The sequence below is a fragment of the Ambystoma mexicanum genome, chromosome 9 (assembly GCF_040938575.1).
Source record: "Ambystoma mexicanum isolate Mex_15411 chromosome 9, UKY_AmexF1_1, whole genome shotgun sequence".
Lineage (NCBI taxonomy): Eukaryota > Metazoa > Chordata > Amphibia > Caudata > Ambystomatidae > Ambystoma > Ambystoma mexicanum.
The window spans coordinates 641,435,491-641,458,917 of record NC_090931.1 but is presented as its reverse complement, the minus strand read 5'-3'; positions in this window follow the sequence as shown (position 1 = coordinate 641,458,917).

Sequence of the window (23,427 nt, the reverse complement as noted above, 5' to 3'; positions counted from 1 at the left end):
ACACTGGATTTTGGGATTATCATTTAGATTGCGCCCTCATGCCGTTCGGGTTAGTTGGTTCTGCACATACTCCTATGGATTTGGGATTTAGACTTCCACGGTCTTCACTACCCTATGGACATCAAGTAGGTTACTAGCTGTCTTCCTGACAGAGCAGGTAAGAGTTCGTAATTTTGGGGGGTGGTTATTGCTGCGATCCAGCTAACCTGGCTGCTAACTGAACTAATGTATTGTTCTTTGTCCTTTTATTTAGCTCTGTTGTTGCTGCTCCTGCCTTTTCACTCAAGCCCATGGCCTGTCAGGTGATATAAAATCCTGGAGGCCGCACTCTTGGGGGGGAAAGTCTATTTTACATCAGGTTCGAGACTTGCTATGAGTGAAGAATCACCTGGATAGGGTAGTATATCTGTATCGCTTAAGAGTGTGACACCAAGAGACGCTAAACCACTTGATCTGATTCTGTACTAGGACACAGGAGTTCCAGAAAGGAGCGTCCAAAAGGATGGACCTGATACATAAGTAGAACATCCCAACAAAGGTCCCCCTCTTTATTCTAGGTGACAACAAGGAGATATGCACACTGTTTAAACAATGCAAAGTGTATGTATTCAGGAGAACCAGGCTGGCAAATACAACCATTCTATATGCCTGGAAGCCTCCCGGAGGCCTGAACACTGAGAAGTGGATCCATGAATTGTGTCCTTCTCGAAAATGGCAAGAGCCTTTGACAAAAACAAAGAGGAAGTTCAAGAAAATCTGGGAGCTCTTCCTACAGGCATATGGTTTAATCTGGGGGACTAGAATGTTGATCACGGCGAACCCCTATGCCAAACTATCCCTCTTGCACCATTCCAATTTCAATGTTCATGGGAAGCAGTATATATCTTCCTGATGCTAGCCCGTCTCCCGCCCCTCCTTTTTGAGGAGGGGTTGGATTGAATCTGTGAGGCGGACAACTTTGTAAAAGAGTTTTCAAGATTAGCCGTTTTATTAAATCAACAAGGTGGATGAACGCCTCACTAGCTCTACCCTGATGAGGATTTCCCTGCCTAAAATAAACTAAAAGAAACACTAACAAAAGCATATCTGTCCATTCAATAAAGTAAAAAGGAAGTGTACAGCAGTTTAATTCAACAAATATACACAGCATACAATCGAATTAACAATATGATCACTGTATCTTCTCATAACCTGGTTGAATTCCCCTTACCCAGATCTGAGCAAGGTTTTATCCACAGTTCAAAACAAATAATGAAATCCTGGTTTGCCACAATGTTCCACCACAGTTCTTGAAGATTGAAACGGGATAACAAAGTTGTTGTCTCAATGTATCAAAAGTAATAGTATGTTCCAACACCTTCTTGAGGAAGAACAGGTTCCATAGTTGTCTTCAAGTAAACAACAACAACAATTGTCTTTGTCAGGATGGTTTGCCACAAACTTTAATTTCTGAAGAAATGTAACTCCTCCACAGCAGGTTTACACAATTCTTCTTTCAATGTCACAATTAACATAAGTTGTCTTTAATACCTGGTTTACTCCCATATAAGGCTTTCTACAGCAGCACCTAGCCACACGGGTGTACTCTCCTGCCCGCTCAATGCTTCACAAAAGAACAAAGTGTGCTTCAGTGCTGACGTCCAACTTAGAACAACAACAGCTTCACAAGATTTCTTTGGCCTCAAACTTTCGGGGGAAACAAGGAATCACATTAGTGATCTTTAGGACTCCTTTGCAACTATGCTACTCTGCCTCTGCATAACCTTCTCCAGAAGGGCAGCCTGTTTACCACTTTTCTTTCCACTTTTCACCAACAACCAAATAGGGACCAGGATATGGTCTTACTCTACTTCCATCTTGGTTTTGGCAATGTGTGTTTGTCACCCGATGGTCTGTATTTTGCAACACATGAATTACAAGTCTTACAACTGTTGAGTGTAACAATATTCCCTTCTTGCCTTGAGCTCTGTTTGTTGTATTGGTATTACTGAGTTTTTAAATACTCTTGGCTTGGGTATTGCTTGTAAGCTTTTGGTTTTTCTAAAGCTTCCACACAGGGTTTTTGGGCCTTGAACAAACTCACACACTTGCTTGCACAGTCAGTCCATTTGAAAACAAAGAAATTATACTTCTTGAATCAAACAGTTCAGTGTTTAAAATTGTAATTGCTGCTTCTTTCACTCACACACAAGTGAAACTGCCTGCCGTGGACCCAGAGACAGCATTAGAGCACTCCAGAGTCACTTGCAAGCTGTGAACTCACTGGGTAAGTCGCTCGGTCACGCTCTGCTTGGTGTTCGCAGGTATTCTGTTGTTGTGGCTCCTCGCAATCTGGCGAACAGCTTTCTCTGGTCCACCTCTGCTTGCGACACTTGGAAATGGAGCTTGCTCTGCTCCGGAGAGGGTCAGGTGCAACCCAGGCACCTGAAACCTCTAAAGAGGGCACACTTCCCTCGCTGCTACTTCTTCCAACTGCACGACCACGCAACAAGTAGTCTTCACTGGCCAATCGTCCTTGTCTTACGCTTCCCACTGCGCAACCTCTGCAACAGGGATAACTTGAGCCAAAGACCCTCTCAGGACCCACCACCGCTTTTGGCATTACAGTGGTCCAGGCATCATCTTTCGTCTCCAGCTTCACTTTCAGCTGCATAAACGGCACACGCTGCTTTCTCATCTCCTGCTGCTCTCCTAATGCCTGCATCGGAAGAGGATTTTTAAGCCTCTCCATCTCCCTCAGGTGTGGGTCATCTATATTAATTAGCTGGCCGCTCCTACACCAGTGTTCCTCTGCATCCCATTCCTCGTCCCAGTACTGAGGGAATTATGGAATTTGAAGTCCATATCAACAAAGTTAGTTTTGTTAACCTTTTCCGCTTTGCAATAAGCCATTAAGAGATTATGGTTTCAGGGGAAATTAAACAGGGGGACTTCCCGCTGACCTGTTCCTCCCCCCTCTATTGTGATCCTCCTGCAGAACACCGCCCCCAGGGTCTTGATCAGGAAGAGTCTGTCTTCCTGTGGCCACATGAGGGAGGTCCCAGGCCAAGGCTTTGGGGAATCACTACTGATTCATCACAACACAAAGTGTGTGTTCTTGAAGCCCCACAGGCACCCCAAGGGAGGTCTCAATCTTATAGAGCATCAGCTACACACATGATTCTGGCTGTACCACACTAGCATTCATAAACCTGTTCTTCAGAAGGACCCAATTGAAACGTCCTTACAGATATTGCGAATCATGCTGTGTTTGAACAACAGAACAATAATGTTGAATAAAAGGTTCCTTGTGTTAATATCCCCGCAAGAATATTGCGATACAAAAATATCGCCATATTTTTGCAGCGATATTGAGGCATGGACCCTGCGGAGGACACCCCTGCAACCACTGCATAATTTTTAAATGTGCGGGGGACACCCCCGCAACTCTCGCTCCCACAAATTATCCCCCCAAAAATATCACCTATGGCGTTCCCGACCATATATACTGCGATATTTTTGGTGGGGATAATATTACCTGATACCGAATAAAAAAGTAAATGGCACCCTTGAAAATATAAAGTGTTAAATTACTTACAATTCAACCAACATTTTTAAAATATCCACTAAAGTCCCTGAACAAGTGTTCCATCAAAGTTCCCTTGTATATTAAGTTTGTTACTTTTAGGGTGTCTGTCAGGGTTAGAGAACAGGACAAAGACACTAGTTCAGCCGCAGATATGGTTCAAACATAGGTAGGTTCACCCATACAGGTTTCTTTGGAAAAAAGGCAGCCACTCAGCTGGGGAAATCAGGAGCATACAGACGCCCTAGGGTGCCAACTTCACAAACACCAAGGTAATATCAGTAAACACCTCCAACAAATTGGTATCCAGATGCTGCAGCAAGATATGCTTGGACTCAAAAGATATTGGTGGATAAACTTCCCAGGACAGAAGAAAGATTTATTTAATTTGAGCTACCAGGTACGGAGTTGGGCTAATGTTCGTATCCTAGGATAGTATAGTATGCCATATAACAACCTTAAAAAAAATAGTTTAAATAATGCTTTTAAACCCACAATTCATGTTCTACTTTCAGGGTTTGCAAAGTCTGGCACAGAGTTCTTTTCCAGAAGATTAAAAGGGTAATATAATTGACTTGTGAAACTGGATGGCCCACAATTATCTTGAAGAAGTTGTTCATCCATCAGGGAAGGACATTTGTCTCCCTAGATAAACTGAATATTTAGTTGGCAGTAACACCATATCTCTGACAGACTCTTTAAACAAGTAGGTCATTAAACGTTAAGGTAATAATAATCATGATGGTGTCCCCCAAGGAGTTGGGAGTATCTACTGAGATACTCCTGAGTTCTTGCCTACAAGTCATAAGTGAAGTAATTAAGCATCAGACCATATGGGGAAAAAGTAAACAAATGCAGATAAAGAGGTGGAAATCGTAGTAAAAGTTACCCAGTTGCCAAATGGGAATTGAATGGACAAAAAGCATGATTGGAAGAAGGATTGGCAAAATACCTGGAAGGTAAGGATACTAACCAAAATGCTAATCTATAGGCAGCGCCATTAAAGTTATCCACCGGCTACGGCAGGAATTTAATGTACAAACTTCCAATTTTAAAACATATTTAGAAATGCAGTCTGGTAGAAGAGATTAATACAGTGTTGCAGGCACATAACCTTTCATTAGTACACAGTTCAAAAGGCCCACTAGTCATTGGACTTTTGGCGAGTACGAAATCGTGTGCCGTCTGTCTGCACAGCATTTAGGTGGCAAGTGAATTACTGACTGGCTAGTAGCTTGCAACTTGACACTTTTAGCCATACGTCAGTAAATAATATAGCATGAGATTAAGGCTGGTCAGTGGCAAATATACATATCTACAAACCAAATAAATTCATTGAAGGAGAACTTGCGGTGGCAAGAAGATCTGGGAAGACTATTGATTTGGAGAAGTTAAAATGTGCCTAATCGGAAAATAGTACTTTGGGTAAACTATTATCACCCTTTATCACTATACTAAGTAAAGACTTAACCCATCCATGCTTGAAAAAATGTATTCCTTGGTTGAACTCCAACTGCCCACAATGTCTACAGCACAAGAGAAACTTGGAACATATGTTTTGGTTGAGTGCAAAGAGTAGGAGAGAGAGGGGCAAAAATAATCTGCAGATTTGGAAACAAACATTAAAGAGAATCTAGGCGGTAGAGCAAGAATAACAAAATTGATGTATGGTGTGGCCGAAAGAACTAAATCCCAAACACTGCGTTCTGTGTGCTATGTATTTAATTGTGAGTTTCTGGTTTACCCAAGATTTGAAGATGCCCTTTACTGAAACTCATCCTCTGCCGAAGGAAAAATAATACTATGCAAGGAGTATGGAGAAAACGTAGTAAGTGAGGCCAAACAGAATGGCTTTTTAAAAAAAAGAAAATGTATAGGCAGAAGTAAAGATACAGGTCCAAGACAAACTAGGGATGACGGAAATGGATTAGTTAATGCAAACAAGCCATGATACTAGTGAGTTTACCAGCAGTGATCAGTAAATCACTTGATTATTGGACGAATGTAAAATATGTTAATGGATCATTTTATTTTTAAATGGCATCTGTTTGTTTGTTTGTTTATTTTATTTATATAGCGCTCCAGACCCAGAGGTAAAAGGGCGCATCAAGGAAATGGTTACATAACACATTCTATACAGTTTACATTTATACATATATACAGTTTACTTGGTACAAAGCACAATAAGGTATAGGCAAATTCAGCAGACCTAGCAGTGAGAAGAAGGTAGTTGCTAGTTTTTATTCCAGTAACCAACTAATGACCTGTTTCCTAAAAGACAGAAAGGACTTGATAGATTTGATGTTTAATGACAGGGTGTTCCAATGTTGGGAGGCAAGGACTGTAAAGCTGGATCCACCCGCTCTTTTCAGAGTGAATCTGGGCACTGTTAGACATTAGGTATTGGAGGATCTGGTCATTCTGATATCCGGTTTCAAGGTAAACTTAGATTGTATAACTAAGTGTAAACCTGCATGTCATGTGGGTTACCGTGTGTAAATGGGCCATGGTGTCATGTTTTGTTTTGAAAGTCTCTCTCTCACTCACTCTCAATATCACTCTCTGTCTCTCTCTCTCTCTCTCTCACTCACTCACTCTCTCTCCCTCCCCTGTCAGTGTGAGAAGAGGACTGACACGATTGGGTTCCACGGTACCTAAATACATGCTGAGGGGGATGTTTACTCAGTCCCATTGCACAGGGGCTTCTGTAAGGGTGATTAGTGTTGGTGGAGAGATAGAAGGGAAATGTTTATCAAATAAAAGCTGATTACACTAGAGAATAAAAGAATTAAAACAAGCAAGGGAAAGTGAGGGGAGCAGTCACAGACCAGTTCCCAAGTTTCCACATAGGATTTCCTCAGAGACGTGTAAAGCGCCAGGAAGTTTGGTTGTTTGACCACTACGAGAGGCAGTGGTTTGCCGGGGCCACGAGTGAACAGTGACATTGACCTTTTCATATGGTGTCAGCATTCATAGGAGTATTCAATGGGAGATCGTTTGGCCTCAGCTGTGGGCAATATACCCCGCACTGTGCTCCGAATGGTGCTGAGAAATGTCCTGTGTTAGTCGTATTGTGCCTTTGAGAGTCTTTGTGTTAAGTGGTATGTCATGTGGTAGACTGCAGCTACCAGGGGCTTAGGAGTACGGGGCGAAATCAGAGTAAACAAAGTGCATACAACAGGAGAGGCCAGGACTCTGACATATACTGAACTAAGATTATTTAAAATATACATTTACCAAATGTAAACCGATTTGATTATAGGTGATCCAATTGCTAATATTTATTTATTTACCAAAGGTGAACTGACTCACTCCCAGGTGACCCCATTTATGATATTTAACTATTTATTTACCAAATGTGAACTGAATTTCTTACAGGTGATCCAATTGTTAATGTTTATTTATCTACCAAATGTGAACTCACCTGCTCACCGATGACCATTTATTATGTAATGATTTCATACCAAAGACCCAATCGCACAATTTCTGTCTTATAAAGAAGGCTGTCAAACTGACCAAATGAGATAAGTCAGTGACTGGTTATTTAACTATTGTTAGCCACCAGGGCTTACCAGTTCATTGGAAAGGGCCTTCAATACCCCACAGAGCCTACTGTTCACTCATTACCCCCTGGGTTGTCATTCGCACATGTGTGCGGTAAGGTGTAAGTATCCCATGCTCAGGACTCTGACAGGTTGCTGCCTACGCCTCCTTTCAGACACATTAGGGAGAAACACCTTACACTCTTGGAGACACTGCAGAGATCCCAGGGGGGTCATTCACCTAACATAGAGACAGGAGCACGGTTTTATACATTAGTGGATACATGTATACAGAGAACAAATGGCACATGAGTATGTGTTACACTAGATACAAGCCGAAGGGCTCAGTCCGGAGGCCTGCTTCATAGTAGGGTCCTTTTACACATTGCCACAGATGAAGTGTTAGCCATGACTGGTACCTTGGAACCCATTACGGGTAAAGTGAAAAGTGTGGGACGTATACCTGGTCAAGATACCCAATGTAATATGCTATGTTGTGGTGGAGTTTCTCTTACAGGTAAAACCTTTCCCACTGAGATCCAAGGTGGGGAACCTCTGATTACCTGCCCTGTCTGGAATTCAGGCGCTTGGCCTGGAATAACTCTGCACCACGAAACCACTACTACCACTAAAGAGGCCATCGTCATTGCTACTGCGGTGGCTGAAGCAGTTCAGGAGCGACAATGCCTATCACCCTTACTTAGTGAACATGGGGACTACACTTGCCTAAGACCTTTTTCAGGAGAAAACCCTGTGCCTAAAGAAGAAGAGGGTTGCGAACTGTGGGCAGACCTCATTCAGCTGATGCTACACAACTGGAAAGTGTCCAACCAAGAAAAGAGGAGACGTGTAATAGAGGCATTGCAAGGACCTGCACTACAGATGGCACAGTCCCTTCGAACGCTGAGTCCGGATCCGACTTCCTTGCAAGTGATGCACAAACTGGAAGGAGCGTTTGGCACTAATGAATGAAGGAAGGACTTAATGATGAGGTTTCATGCCATCTCTCTTATACGAGGAGAGAAATTGTCTGACTACCTGGTGAGGATTGAACAAATTCTATGCCTGGCACACCATAGAGGAGGACTAGAGACTTCCCAACTGAACCGGTGCCGTTTGAAGCAGATACTCGGAGGGGCCAAAGAAGCTGACATACCCATTCTGCAACTGAGACTGTGTGAGAAACTGGACACATCTCCATACTATGTAGAACTGGTAAGGTCAATAAGGGCACTGGAAGAAGAACATAGTGATATCAATGTCCAGAGCTACCCTGCCCAAGGCAAGATCCCAGCACCCAACCATGCTACTTCTCTGCAGAAACAGGTTGAGGAGCTGCAGTAGCTGGTAAAGAAAATACAGACCCAGCTGCTAAACAGGGAAAGTCAGAATGCCAATCCACCGTGAGGCAGAGAAGTGTTTCCTCCCTCGCGTGACCGAGAACATCAGGTGTTTTGAAAAGCTCAAGAACCTCAGGAATGTTACCCAATCCTCTGCACCCTTACCACCATGGAGATTTTGCCATCGATGAGGGGATGACAGACACGCAACTCGTCTGTGTGATCAAGACCAAGACTATGCCCAAGTAGCTGTTCGATTTGTTGTACTAAAACCAACTCCAGCCTGAGCAGTGTCGGGAAATGCACAGGAGGTTGTAACAGAGGAGCAGCTAGAACCTCGACCACAGGAGTAAACTCCACTGCAAGAAACTCCTGCATCTCCATAAGGACACTAAACCCTGAAGTACCAATTACCAAGTATTAAAGTAAGGCTCAGGAGGGTCCCACAGCTGATAACCTCTGTTTAGTCCAGGAGCTCTGCAACCCCAAGAAGACACTACCAGCAACCTGCAACAGACTACGAACTCAAACCAGTCTTCCTCAGGGCATTCCCGCTGGCATCATAGGGCCTACCATGACCATCCCTGTTGACCTGGAAGGGCAAAGGACTGCAGCATTGCTGCACAGTGGTTCCCAAGTCACCACTGTCTATGAGCCCTACCATCGCCAACATATGGTCCATCTACCATTAGAGCCCTTGGAGGGGTTAAATCTGATGGGAGTAGGAAATGCGGCCTACTGTTACCTGGGTATGCCTGTGTAGAGATCCATTTAAGTCAGTAAGTAGCCAGAGTGAACACCATCTTGACCACCTTGGCATTAGTGCGCACCACGAGGAACCCAAACCCAGAAGTACCCCTAGTCATGGGCACCAACTCAGCTCTGTTTGGTACCCTCGCCAAGATGTTTATGGAAATGGCTGGTCCACACATTGCACAATCTCTGAAGATGCACCCAGCTTGCCAACAGGCATACCTCTGGAAGAGCCTAGAGAAGGTGGACCAAGCTGACGAGCCTGTGGGAGATGTGCCCACTTCAATCCACGGTCAAGCTAACATATTGCCTGGACAGACGGTGCCCAGCCATGTGCGCCTCCAAGGACAAAATCGTTACAGGAGATTAGTGATGGAGGCCCCCTGAGAGTGCCCGGAGGTCTGATGGTCCAACGCAACACTGATCAATGACACTGGCCAAGGGATGAAAAACATTGGAGTCCCATCACTAATATTACAGACAAGATAGTGCACCTACCGAGGGGGCTGAGAATTGCACAGTTTCAACTTGCTGACTCCATGGCCCAGGCAGCTGGCACCCAAAGCATATATCCTACCTTGGATGTGAGAAAGATAAACTTTGGGGAGTCGCCATTATCGGAACGTGAAAAGTTACCAGCTATCCATGCGATTAGATGTGTTTTCCACCAGTGACTGGGACTTGGGTGAGGCAAAGAGAGTAAAGCATCACATCCATCTGAACTATGTCACCCCCTTGCAAGAGAGGTCACGAAGACTAGCACCTGCTGATGTAGAGGACGTTCAGTGTCATCTTGAAGAATTGCCCCATGCAGGTATAATTCAGGAGTCAAGAAGCCCTTAAGTCTCACCTATCTTAGTGGCATGAAAGAACAAGGATGTGCAGCTGTGCATTGACTACCAGCGGCTAAACAGAAGAACAGTGCCTGACCAGTACACCACCCCCCAAGTGGATGAGGTTCTTGACTGTCTGGTTGTAAGTGGTTCTCTGTCTTAGGGCCCCATTACACGGTAGGTGATAAAAAACGGGATTTACCGGCATGGCGCTATTAGCGTGTCCGCCCTCACAGGAGACCGCCAATAGCGTACCATTACGAGTAAGCGGACACACGCATAGGGCCATGCCGGTAAATGACCCTACCGCCATGCCGCAAAAGCTCCTTACCGGGCCCGCCCAAAGTGCTGATAGCACCTCCGCCCTCACTGTACATGCTATTAGCGGTCACCGCTAATAGCGGTGACCGCTATTAGCATCGACCGTTAAATTGCGGAACCGGAAATAGCGTCATCACACCGGAACGGGAAAGAGCACGGCGGCCATCTTTAAAAACACAATCCATTGCCATCCTCTGCCCCCTGGACCATTTTGGAGTTGGGAGCTGTGTGAAAACATCTGTGACACCTGCATCATGCCCAAGGCCCTGAAGAAAACCTGTGACAGGCAGCGGAAGGAAAAGTACACTAACGAGGAACTGGTCATGTTGACACAGACCCTTGCAGAGCATGCAGAGGTAGTCTTTGCCAATGACATGCGCCGCGCCACCTTGCTCAAGAAGAAAGCCATCTGGGAGGAGGTGGCTGTCAAAGTCAGTGCCGTGGGCAGCAGCGCGCGCACTGTGCGCAAATGCAGGAAGAGGTGGGACGACCTCAGGCTGCGGGTGAGGGGCATCCTGGCGGAGAACCACCGCATTGCCAGTGCCGGTGGAGATGGCTCCCCAATACGCCTGAAGGAATGGGAGGAGACATGCGCCAACATGATTGCCACCGAAAGCATCGAGGGAGTGGGCAGCATGGAGGTCGGCGTGGCTACCACTTCCGATGCAGGCGAGTGTACACATGACAGGATGCGGTGTGAATGTACAGTCACCCCCATATGTGAGCACAGACCCCACTCATGCATGGACACACATCCACACATGCATCCATCCATCACCATGTCAGTGTCAGACCCAAACACACACATGCACACATCACCAGAGACAAGTCCCAAACTCAACCATGCATGGATGAGGCACTGAACTGGCACATCACCTGCATCCGCAACTGATGGGACTTTGGAGGACACCAACCCTGCAATAATGTCACCCATGCTACCATCACCTGTTGCATTGGAGCCATCTGAGGGCACAGCATCCAATGCACGGTCACCCGGCACTGACCTCCAAATTTCCACCATACTGCAGCGCCAACAGGAGCTGACCGTGCTGGTTGGCCAGCATGTCGCTGAGGCTGCCAATCTCACTGAGAACATAGTCCAGACGGTGAGGCACTCCACTGAGCGCATGGACGCCAACACGGACAGGATATGCAATGAAATTGCAAGTCTGAGGGAGGTTCCGTCTGTCACACATATTGTGCAGCATGACACATGCCATGGTGATCTTGGCCACCTTCTCATGTCCATACAGGAGAGCAGCACCAGACCTGGTAATGCACATTGAACGTGACTTCAAAAGTCCAAAGGCCTGCTTAGTCACGATGCGGGTACGGGTATGTGCACGATTGATTACCTCCTCGTGCCTGTTCTGTGGTCTCCGTACAGGTGTGAGGAGCCAGGTTTTCAGGGGATAGGCCGCATCACCTGTATGGGGGGATGAATGGTGTCCTGTTACTGTTCATCTCAAGGGCGGCCTGTTCACATCACACAAATTGACATAGCATTGTGATGCAAGTGCTAAAATGAGCGCATACATGCAGATGGTCTGTGTGACAGCAACGTGCAAGTGTTTGGCCGACCCTGCAAGTAGAAATGGCACCATAATGCCTACAACAGTAGTTTTCACATGTCCTGGGTGTGGCCAGGTCTTAGGTGTCCCTGGCCCAGGGAAATATTGTAGCACACTGCTTGTGTACTGACATTCTGACACCAATGTTGCCATGCTGTGAAGCATCACTTCTGTGGTGCTATAGGTGTGTGGTTCAGTGCCATGTCTAGGGGTGTTCCCTTTGCATGCATTCAAGGGTACATTGCTGGATTGATGCTGTGATGCGCTGATTCTGTATTACCATCTTGACGCCATGTTGCTGATTTGTGTAGTATGTGGCGTGGCATGATGTGCAATGGGGATGGATGTGTAATATTTTGCAGCCTGCATTGTTCTCATATTCGTGCACCTTCAAATTGCATGTGGATTCTTCTCAGGTACATCGTGGCCTTCCCTGAAGGACATTGGCGTACATCTGTATGTCCATTTTCCCTACGGACGCCAGTCAACACCCAGTTGGAGTATGTATCTCTCCCCCCCCATCCACACCCAGTTGGAGTATGTATCTCTCCCCCCCATTCACATCCAGTTGGAGTATGTATCCCCCCCCCCAAATCACGCTGCCATGTGCTTGCCCTGCTACTCACCAAGTAGCTACGAACGTTGTCCGGTGTGTCGCTCCATGTAGCGTGGCATACTTGAGTCCCGCAGAACCATGGAATCATGTGTTGATCCTGGGAATCTGGCACAGCAATGTGTGATTATCTTGCTGGCGTCACATACCATTTTGACATTGATAGAGTGGAATTGCTTCCTGTTTCGGTACACTGCTTCATTGTGATGTGGGACCACCAATTGCGCATGGGTACAGTCGATGGCCCCGATGCAACTTGGAATGCCTGCCAGTGAATAGAAGCCAACTTTTGTGTTTGCAATCTCCTGGGCAGTCTGTGGCATGGATATGTGTTCAGGTGCATGCTTCAGGAGTGCATCGAGTACCTGGTTCAGCGTGCGTGAGGATACTGGTTGTGAGATGCCATGCATCAGTCCCACTGTATGCTGATGGGTGCCTGTGGGCAGGAAGTGGAGCACACTCACCACCTTCAGTAGCGGGGGGATGGCAGTTCTGATGTCTATGAGGCTCGCAATGTCGTCGTGGATCATGTCCACGATGCTGGTGATGGGGGCCCTGTCCAGATGGTACAGGGTGTGTATCTGCTCAGGGGTCAGGTTGAATGGACTGGCTCTGATCCTGGGTACTGGTGGGTGCCTCTGTGGTATGATTAGGTGCCGTTGTGATGCCTGCTGTGCCTGTCTTGCCCTCCTCCCCCTCCTGCGTCTCCTTTGTGCTGCCTGTTGTTGTACCAGCTGCGCTGCAATGAGGTCCTCCAGGCCATGTAATGCTGAGAGTATCGGAACCGTCTTGGTGTGGGGAGGGGTGTGGGAAGGGGTGTGGTGTGCTCCTTTTGAGCTGCCACAGTCTCCATTGCCTTCACCTGTGCTGATTTGGTCCACCTGTGGCAGGTGGGAACACTGCCCATTTCCCTTAACGGGTGGTCCGTGATGCCGGTATTTGCACCATGGCGGTAAGGGGTTTGGGGGGATTTATCATGCCGCTATTAGCATGTGCACTGGCCTTGTGATGCTGTGTTAATAGCGGCATGGCGTAATTAACGGGATGGAGGGTCGCGCGCACGCGGCCTGCCCGCTATTAGTGGCACCGTAATTAGCGGTGCCGCTAATAGCGGTGTGCCGGGTCGTGATCCACATGGGGATTTAACATTACCGGTAATACAGTACCGGTAACGTTAAATCGATACCGCCTTCCGTGTAATGAGGCCCTTAGACTTATGGAGTGGGTATTATCAGATCCCCATGTTACCCGAAGACAAGGAGAAGACGGCCTTCATCTTGACACTTAGAGTTTTACCAGTTTACCCGAAGGCCACAAGGGATGTCTGGAGCGCCAGCCACATTCCAACGCCTGATGGAGTAAAGTGTTGAGTACATGAACTTGAGCTACTGGTTTACTTAGATGATGTGATTGTGTTTGGAAGGACCCTAGAAAAACACTATCAGAGGTTGCTGAAAGTTTTGGATTATCTCCAACAGGGACTAAAAGTATCCTTAGAGAAGTGTCAGTTTTGACAGACTAGTGTAAAGTATATTGGCAATGTGGTGTCAGCTGAAGGAGTGCAGGTTGATCGTACCAAGATGGAAGCTCTGGCTTCTTGACCCCGTCCACAAAATCTGCGAGAGAATTGAAGTTTTGTGGGTTTCTGAAATTATTACCGTAGGTTTGTGCCCGGATTTGCAACCATAGACATACCACTCACTGACTTGACCAAGGGCTATCCAGCGCCACAGAAGACGGCAGCCAGAAATGAAACTCCGTCCAAGGCCCGATACCATCCCATACAGAACTTTGATCTGCGATGGATTGAGGAGTGCGAACAAGCCTTTGCTCATCTAAAAAAGACTCTCACTGAAGCGCCTGTACTGGCATATGCTGACCCCCAACTACCTTACATTCTACATGTTGATGCCAGTTCTAACGGGCTGGGCGCTGTACTCTACCAAGATCCGCAGGGAACGGTCAGACGGGTGGCATTCGCCAGCCGTCGACTAAGCTCCTCTGAAATTAACTACTCCACCCACAAGATGGAGTTCTTGGCACTGAAGTGGGAAGTGACTGAAAAATTGCATGACTACCTGTACAGAGCTACTTTCACTGTGAGGACGGATAACAACCCACTCACGTACATCCTCAGGTCCGCCAATTGGATACTGCCAGCCATAGATGGTTAGCCACTTTGTCCATGTATAACTTCCAGTTGGAGTATCACCCTGGAGTTAATAACATCGATGCCGACGCACTGTCCCTCAGGCCCCACTTAGATGACAGTTCAGTGCGCTTTATCAACTGCCATTGGGGGATTGCCCATGGGGTACCCATGAGCTATTGTGACGCAACCAGCCTAATCGCTCCTGAACTGCCGCACATGAACCATGCCAACCTGAGACAAAAACAATTACAAGACTTAGAACTGTGAGAAGTGCTGCGAGCCAAAGAGAATGGCACGAAAGGCCTGCTGAAACACAGAAATATACCCAATCACCAGATTTATCGGAAATAATGGAGATCATTAGTGATGAAGGGAGCAGTGTTGTACAAGGAGAGTCGAATCCAAGGACGTCAGATACACCGGCTTGTACTACTATCATTACGTCCACTGGCGTTGCGTGCCTTTCATGGCCAACATGGACACCTGGGGAGTGAACAAATCTTAGAGTTGGTACGCACCTAATTTTACTGGCCGCACCTGGGCCTCAAAGTAGAAGTATGTTGTCGTGCTCGATGCATCGCCTGAAAAACTCTCAGCCATCCTGCTGCAACACTCAACATCTACAGAGCTCTGGACCCATTGACTTACTTAGTGTGGACTTCCTGAGCCTTAAAATAGACAATAGCGGGATTCAGAACATCTTGCTAGTAACAGACCATTTTACTCAATATGCCCGAGCATATCCCACCAGAGATCAGAAAGCCAAGGTACTCTGGGACAAATTCTTTGTGCATTATGGCTGGCCTGCTCGCCTTCATTCCAATCAAGGGCGGGATTTCGAATCCAAGCTCATTAAAGAACACATGCAGTTGATTGGTGTAAAGAAAACCAGGACACCGCCCCATAACCCCCAAGGGGATGCACAAGCTGAACGTTTCAATCGCACATTACCGGGTATGCTGGGGACACTTGGTGCCAAAGAGAAACTCAAGTGGAGCCAACCTGTGTCCACTCTGGTCCACACCTACAACTGTACCAGGAATGACAGCACTGGGTTCACACTGTATCAGCTAATGTTCGGAAGAGATGCTCGGCTACCTATAGACTTGAGTTTTGGGGTATCCCTGGATGGAACAGGTGTAGAGAACTATCACAAGTATGTGAGAGACCTTCAAGACCAGTTGTCGCAAGCCTTCCAGCTTGCGCAAGCCACAGCTGAACATAATGTGCAGCAAAACAAGAGGCGATATGATGAAAAAAGTCTGGTTACAAAAGCTACAAACCGGTGATTGTGTGCTCATCTGGACTTTAGGGAAAGAGGACGAAAGAAGCTGGGAGACCGCTGGGAATCTCAGACATATCTTGTTGAAAAACAGCTGACAGGGTTGCCTGTGTATCGACTGAGAAGGGAAGGCACCGAGAGGGATGTGAAGACCCTCCACCGGAATCACCTCCTACCCATAGGGGATGGTGCGGAAATGGATCCGACGGTTACCCAAGTTCCTCTTTCGCTCAGTAAGAGGATCGCCCAAACTCATCAACAGGAGTCACCCCACGGGGAAGTCCTACGCCCTATCAGGAGGGGATTTACTGTTCAAACTACTGCATGTACGGATTCAAATGTTAGTAACTCAATCGGTTATGCTCAACAATGGTGGACTGTACCGTTGTTATGAGATGGAAAGTATCTGTTTGTGTTGTCTGCACCCCTAGGGCATATAAACCCTCAGGGGCAAGGGTTTTTGAAGGAGAAGGGGGTGAGTGTAAACCCGCATTTCATGTGGGTTGCTGTGTGTAAATGAGCCCTGGTGTCATGTTTTGTTTTGAAAGTCCATCTCTCCCTCCCTCCTTCCCTCCCTCTCTTCCTCTCTCCTTCCCTCTCTCCCTCCATTTCTCTCTCCCTCCTTCTATACCCCCTCTCTCTTTCTCCCTCCCTCTCTCCCTTCTTCCCTCTCTCCCTCTCTCTTCCTCTCTCCCCCTTTACCCATAGTGGTATACAGCATGAGAAGTCCCAGAGGACTTGGTATGCCCCATCAACAGGGAGGGCGGGCGTGTGGCCGAGGTGTTTCCACCTCCGTTCCTGTCATCAGTCCCCTGCAGTTCAGCAACTAGTGGGCAGGGCAGAGTCCGATAAAGGGTGCCCTGGAGTGGTGCAAAAGGAAGAACCTCCGGCGGATCCAGAGAGGGAAGCCATGCTCTCTGTTTGTTGAAGGAATATCCCCTGAGGCAATCGTCGTTTCGGGCTGGCCTGTTTTCTCTCCCCAACCCTGGGTCGAGAGAGTGTGCTTGTCCAGAGCCGAGCGAAACAGTTGGCCGGGGTGTTCCCCACTGCCTGTGCGGTTCTGTTAAGAGAGAGCAGCGTCGCCCTCACACATTGCTGTGTGTGACTGGCTTCGAGTTAGGAGGGGGAAAGTAAGGGGAAGGAACGGCATTGCCAAAATGTATGGCAGTATCCTTCTCTCATGCGTCTCATAGACTGGCTTGATAAAGTGCAAAATTCCTGTCAGTGTGAGAAGAGGACTGATACGATTGGGTTCCTCGGTACCTAAATATGTGCTGAGGGAGAAGTTTACTCAGTCCCATTGAAAGGGGGGGTTACGCAAGGGTAATTAGTGTTGGTGGAGGGATAGAAGGGAAATGTTTATCAAATAAAAAGGGATTACAAGAGAGAATAAAAGAATTAAAACAAGCAAGGTAAAGTGAGGGGAGCAGTCACAGACCCGTTCCTAAGTTTCCACATAGGTTTTCCTCAGAGGTGTGTAAAGCACCAGGAAGTTTGGTTGTTTGATCACTATGCCGTAGTATTTACTTTCCCCTTTCAAGGGAACGGTTGTTGTGCGAATGTTTTCGGAGAACGGAGGATCCGCTAATCCAAGCGATCACCCTGGGCTCTGCCTCACCTCCACACTGTACCCCTGAGGTGCGCAGTCGCCCGGAGAGGCAGTGGTTTCCCGGGTCCACGAGCGAATGGTGACATTGACCTTTTCATATGGTGTCAGCATTCATAGGAGTATTCATTAGGAAATCTTAGGCCTCAGCTGTGGGCAATATACCCTGCACTGTGCTCGGAATGGTGGTGGGGAATTTCCTGTGTTAGTCGTATTGTGCTGGTGAGAGTCTTTATGTTAAGTAGTGTGTCATGTAGTAGACTGCAGCTACTAGGTGCTTACGAGTATGGTGGCGAGATCGGATTAATTCAAGTGCATACAACAGGAGAGGCCAGGACTCTGACATATACTGTATTAAGAATATTTAAATATATATTTACCAAATGTGAATTGACTTGCTTATAGGTGATCCAATTGTTAATATTTAGCAGCACTGAGTGAACTGCATTCTTGCTTGGAACACAAGCGTTTTTCTTCACTACAATCCAGCTTTGCGAGCCGAGAAGGGGGCTCTTGCTGGTGCCTGTGTGTTGCCGTGAGGAGGCGGGGCTTGTGTGCTCCACGTGACGCCTCACGTGACTTTTGCCCTTTGAAAACGACGAACCATCCGCCCGAGGGGCGAAAGCAGCAGCACTGAGTGAACTGCATTCTTGCTTGGAACACAAGCATTTTTCTTCACTACAATCCAGCTTTGCGAGCCGAGAAGGGGGCTTTTGCTAGTGCCTGTGTGTTGCCTTGAGGAGGCGGGGCTTGTGTGCTCCACGTGACGCCTCACGTGACTTTTGCCCTTTGAAAACGACGAACCATCCACCCTCGCGGCGTTCAGCCCGGCGGAGACAAGCCCATTGGCTGTTATGCGGCTGTTTGGCGCACTGGGGTCGCACCAATAAGGTAAATAAATAGCAATCCACTGCAGACGCGAAGCCGAACCCAAATGGAGCCGGAGGTTCGACCCTTGAAAGCTACGAACAATGGTAACAGCGTCCCGAAGGACTCACAGCCGCAAAAAACGGCTAAGGGGAAAATGAGGAGGAGGAGTAAATCCGACTCGGCACCAAGACCGTTGGCAACCCCCTCGATTCTGGACCTCTTATCTACCACCCCGAGACCAGCACATATTCAAGTTCCATTACACGGTCCGGCAAATAAATTTAGAGCAGAAAATACCACCATATCTGAACCGCTAGCGCGTGATGCTGAGTCTACGCCGGTGAAGGCGCCTCAGTCCCAGGCGTCCCAGTTCTCGGCCGCGCTCCCGGCATCGTTGGAGGAAGAACCAGATGAGCAGCTGGAGCAGAGTGATCTGGAGGACCGAAGGATAGGAAGCCGGTGGAAGGATCGCGCGCCTGCCGCCGTGCTCCAGGGTGGACTAGCCAGTCCGGCGCCACAAGATGGAACCTGGACGTGCGCGGTCGGAGGACGTGATTCGCCTGCCCCAAACCGTACGGCTGGCAGCGGGCTCGCAAGAGATCTTGATATGGAGCGTGAATGTGGCGAGGAGAGGCTGGATGTCTCTGACTCGCCCAACCCAGACCCGAAGGTTGAAGTGCAGCTTAGCGAGGTCTGAAACAGTAACCCGGGCAATGGGGGTTTACGGGTGCCAAAAGAGACAGGTGAGGGTTCTACGACAAATTTAATTACTGAAATAATCGATTTGTCACCCCACCGACCATCCTGTGCGGGGGAGAGAGGTCCTTTTTCCACAGAAGGGGAATTAGTGAAGAGACCTCTACCCTCAATTGAACAAGCTGAATCTGACCCTAAGGTTTTTCGTGTGCAAGCAATGTTGCATGAACCAGACTACGAGCACATCAATAACAGGAAAGGGCTGGGCAAGTGCAGTGTAAGGCCCCTCCACCCCCGTAGAGAGACCAGCGACAGAGCAATAGTCGCAGATCCCGATAAAGACACGGAATCAGACGAAGACGGCTTGCAGAGTGAAAATCAAACGGAAGGTGAGCCGGAAGGCTCGAATAAGGAAACGGAGGGCGAGCAACTCAGAAACGGATCGGGCGCAAAAAGAAAAAAGAGAAATAAAATTAACACCCCGGCTAAAGCCAGGCTACAGGGCCCAAACAAGAGGGCGAACTCGAGACCGTTGAAAAAAGCTCTCCAGGAGGAACAAAAAACACTAAAAAGTACCAGAAGAGGTGGAGCAATGGTAAAAGGGCTCCCCAACCCGTTGCTGTCATGCTCGCTAAAGAATTTCTTTACACAGCAGTACAAAAGAAAACAGAACATAGAGACAGAAATATCTGACGCAGAAATGTTGGAAATAGCAGTTGATACACAGCCCGCCCAAAAACAAAGGAAAATTGATTCAGTTACAGTCGCAAGAGCCAATCAAGGGTCACTTAAAGACACCTCCCAAGAGAAAGTCTTCATATCTATAAAGGAACCAGCGACGCTCACAGATAAATCCAAGGCTAAGGAGATATCAGCTTATGGGCCATCAAACTTAAAAGGCCACCCCAGGGCCCAAACGCTTCCAAAAGGGGTGGCAGTTACCATAGAAGAGATACTCGTGCTGGAAGATGAGCAAGAAGAAGGGGGGGGAGGGGCCCACGGTTCTGAGGACCCCAACTTAATATCACAGCCTCACCTGGGCGAAGAAAATCGTCTGGCCTGGACAAAGCCTCATCTGTCCATGGGTCTTTCCACCTTTACCTCCATGACAAAAGGGGACCTGCCAAAATCAGACAAGGAAAATCCACCAATGAATTTTGGCTCACCAAGAATTGGGGCCAACCCCGATAGGACTCCAGGACTATTGGGGGACTGCCTGATCTTGGATTCATCAGCTTCACTGAGGAGAGCAGAAAAGAGCCAAGCATCGCCAAAAAAGAGACGCCTTAGTGACATTGCAGTGGCACTACAGAATGAGTCACCAAACAAGAAACCCAAAATGATTGCAATCATGTCAGCTATGACTATCCTCTTAGCTCCATTTTGTAAATTGTATGAAGCGATCAAAGAAAATGTTCAGGATAACACAGCACTTCTATCGAACATGATGGGGAAACTGGCCCAGATGGAAACCCTTATACCAGCGATCACAGACAAAACTTCAAACCAGACGAGCCAGTGGGAAATTGCAATCCAAGCCTTGGAGAAAAAGATTGAGAAGATCGAATCCCGGTCCGGAACTCCAACATTAAGAACAACAGGCCCAGAAGTGGTACATAAAGTCTCCCACCAGAATATACAGTGGGAAAGAAAACTGGAAGCGTTGGAAAAAAAGATTGATTCCATCGAAACCCGGAACAGAACTGTGCCCACTAAATCGTTGGCGCCAGGAGGTGTTGTGGAAGAGGCATCTGCAACGTCTAAGGCTAAAGTGCAAACACTTCTGCGACTTGCACAAGAGAATACAGAAGGGGGGCACCCGACAAATGTCCAAAAGACGCAACCTCAAAAAAGCGACCTCATTGAAAGGAAATCAAACCTTAAGGTGGACCTCACCACGTCAGAGAAAGTGGACGCGTGGGGGCCAAACCAGCGCAGAGATCAAACTAATGATAAAAGATTAGAGCAAAGGTCTCGACTAAAGGAGACCGGTTCCCCGAGATCACCGAGAACAGTAGATGAATTCCTAGGATGCACAGATTTAATGAACATCTCAATACACTCAGAGAAGGGTCTTAAGGAGTCAAGGAACCCGCTCATACAAGCGGATGAAACAGAAAGCTTCTCGCAGAAGGAGACGAAAGGCCTACGGTTAGGCCCAAGATGGATAAGGAGTGGTCGGTGCGGAGCGAGAAGACTGCAACTAACCAGACTGTCTCTCTTAGAACCTCTTCCCAGTCGAGTGTAGAAGATGAGAAGAACGTGAGACAAGATGCCAGGACAAGAAGAAGTCCATCCATTGCCCGACGCGCAACAGATAAGGCCATCAATCAAAGAAGCCCACAGAAGTATGGCGTGGAAAAAGGTGATGAGACAAACAGAAAGAAAGCCATTGAAGAAACACGTGTTTTTAAGCTTGAACAAATGGATGTAGACAAAAACTTCCTAATTTTAAACAGACCGACAGTGCTCCAGATAACAAAGAAAATGAAAACTCTGAAAAAGATTAGATCAGAGGACCTTGTGCTCGTGGAACCCTATCATAGGGAAAAGAAGGCTAAAGTGTATTTACACTTAAAAGCAGTCACCATTAAACATATGGATGACTCTGCCTATAAAGAATTTGACCAACTGGGTTTCCGCTTGACGGAACAAAATAAGTGGAGGAGCAGACAAGAGTGGGAAGAGGAAGAGGTGGCTAACTCGAAACGCCACTACCACTATCGATCAAAAACGGAGGATTTATACCACCAAAACCGAGGGTATAAGCAACAGGAGTGGCAGGAAAGACAAAGAAGAACACAGTGGCACGGTGGGGTCACAAAATGGTCTACGGAAGCGCGGGTGAGAGATGACTCAAGCTCCAGACACCACCAACGCATGAAAGAGCAGCTTGATTTGAGTCGGAGCCCGATTAGAAAGAACAGTGAACAACAGCGCCAAACAGTCGACCGTAACCATTCAAGGAGAGAAATGCCAGAGGACACGACAACTAAATAAGATAAGCTCCAACCAATAACAGGTAATGAAAGACAACCAAGAGGCCCCTGGAAGTGGCTAACGGCAAGTTGGACTAACAACAAGGGCAAATAGCAACTACAAGGGTCAGCTTGCCTCGACGATATCATCAGCGAAAAAAGATGCCCGAGACCCTCAAACGAAACATACACCTTGGGCTCATGAAACACAAGGGGCCACATCCATCTGACGACACCTGGCGACGTCGACTTGGGCTTCTATGATATCTTGTGCCTCCAAGAAACCTGGCTGGTGAAACAACCAGCCCTGGATGGTTTCTCAGTGATGATTTCCCCTGCAGTGAAAGGCCTCCTCGGCAGACCGTCGTCTGGGTTGCTAACCGCAATAAAAACTGGGAAAGGGCTGAGTGAACCAAGAATGTGGAAGCAGTCGTATGAAATGCTGGTCACCCTGACTTCTCAAAACCACTCTAAAGAAAAGACGGATAAAAGGTGCCTAAATCCTATGGCTATAATGAATTGTTACTGGAACCCTCAGCGAATGTCGATAGAATCATTCTGCACCAATATGTATGATACAATTCACCAACTTTACACAGAATTCGTGAAAATTGAGCTCTTCATTTGTGGCGATTTCAATGCCAAATGTATGACAGGTCTGAGCAAAAAAGAACAATGCATCCAGAAACGGGGAGGGCTGGACCCTACTGCTGAAAGAGGAAATGCCTTGAACAAATCCATCAGCTCACGAAACATTCAAAATGTGGCTGCCCTTTTCCCCAACCAGATGAACATTCCTCGTGGGAGCGCAACGACTCTAAAGCGACGCTCGATCACATCTTTGTGTCAAATGGCCTCACCCAGGATCTCATCAGCTTCAAGGTCCTAAAAACCGCAAACAGTGACCATAATCTACTGGCCTGCACGTGGCAAACAATAAATCGGAAAGTTAAAATGTACGATTGGGTGATCGAAACAAACGCACAACAGACTCGCCTACATCTAACTGAACAAGACCTGGCAAAAATTAAACCGTCCTGGGTCAACAAAGTCAGTGAAAATGCCCGGGAAGAAAAGAAAGAAAGACCAAACTACTTACCGCTATTATTAGCATTCCAGGTAAAGGGTCCGAAGAAAACAAACTCTTGTACTCTCACCAACCACACTTACGATAAGGACCTGGTAGAAAAAAGAAAAATTGGTCGAAGATTACTAAGAATAGCTAAGAAATCCAACGCAGTGGACGACTGGATGGCCTGGCGCCGTGAAGTAAAAATCTACAACAATTGGCGCAGGCAGCACAGA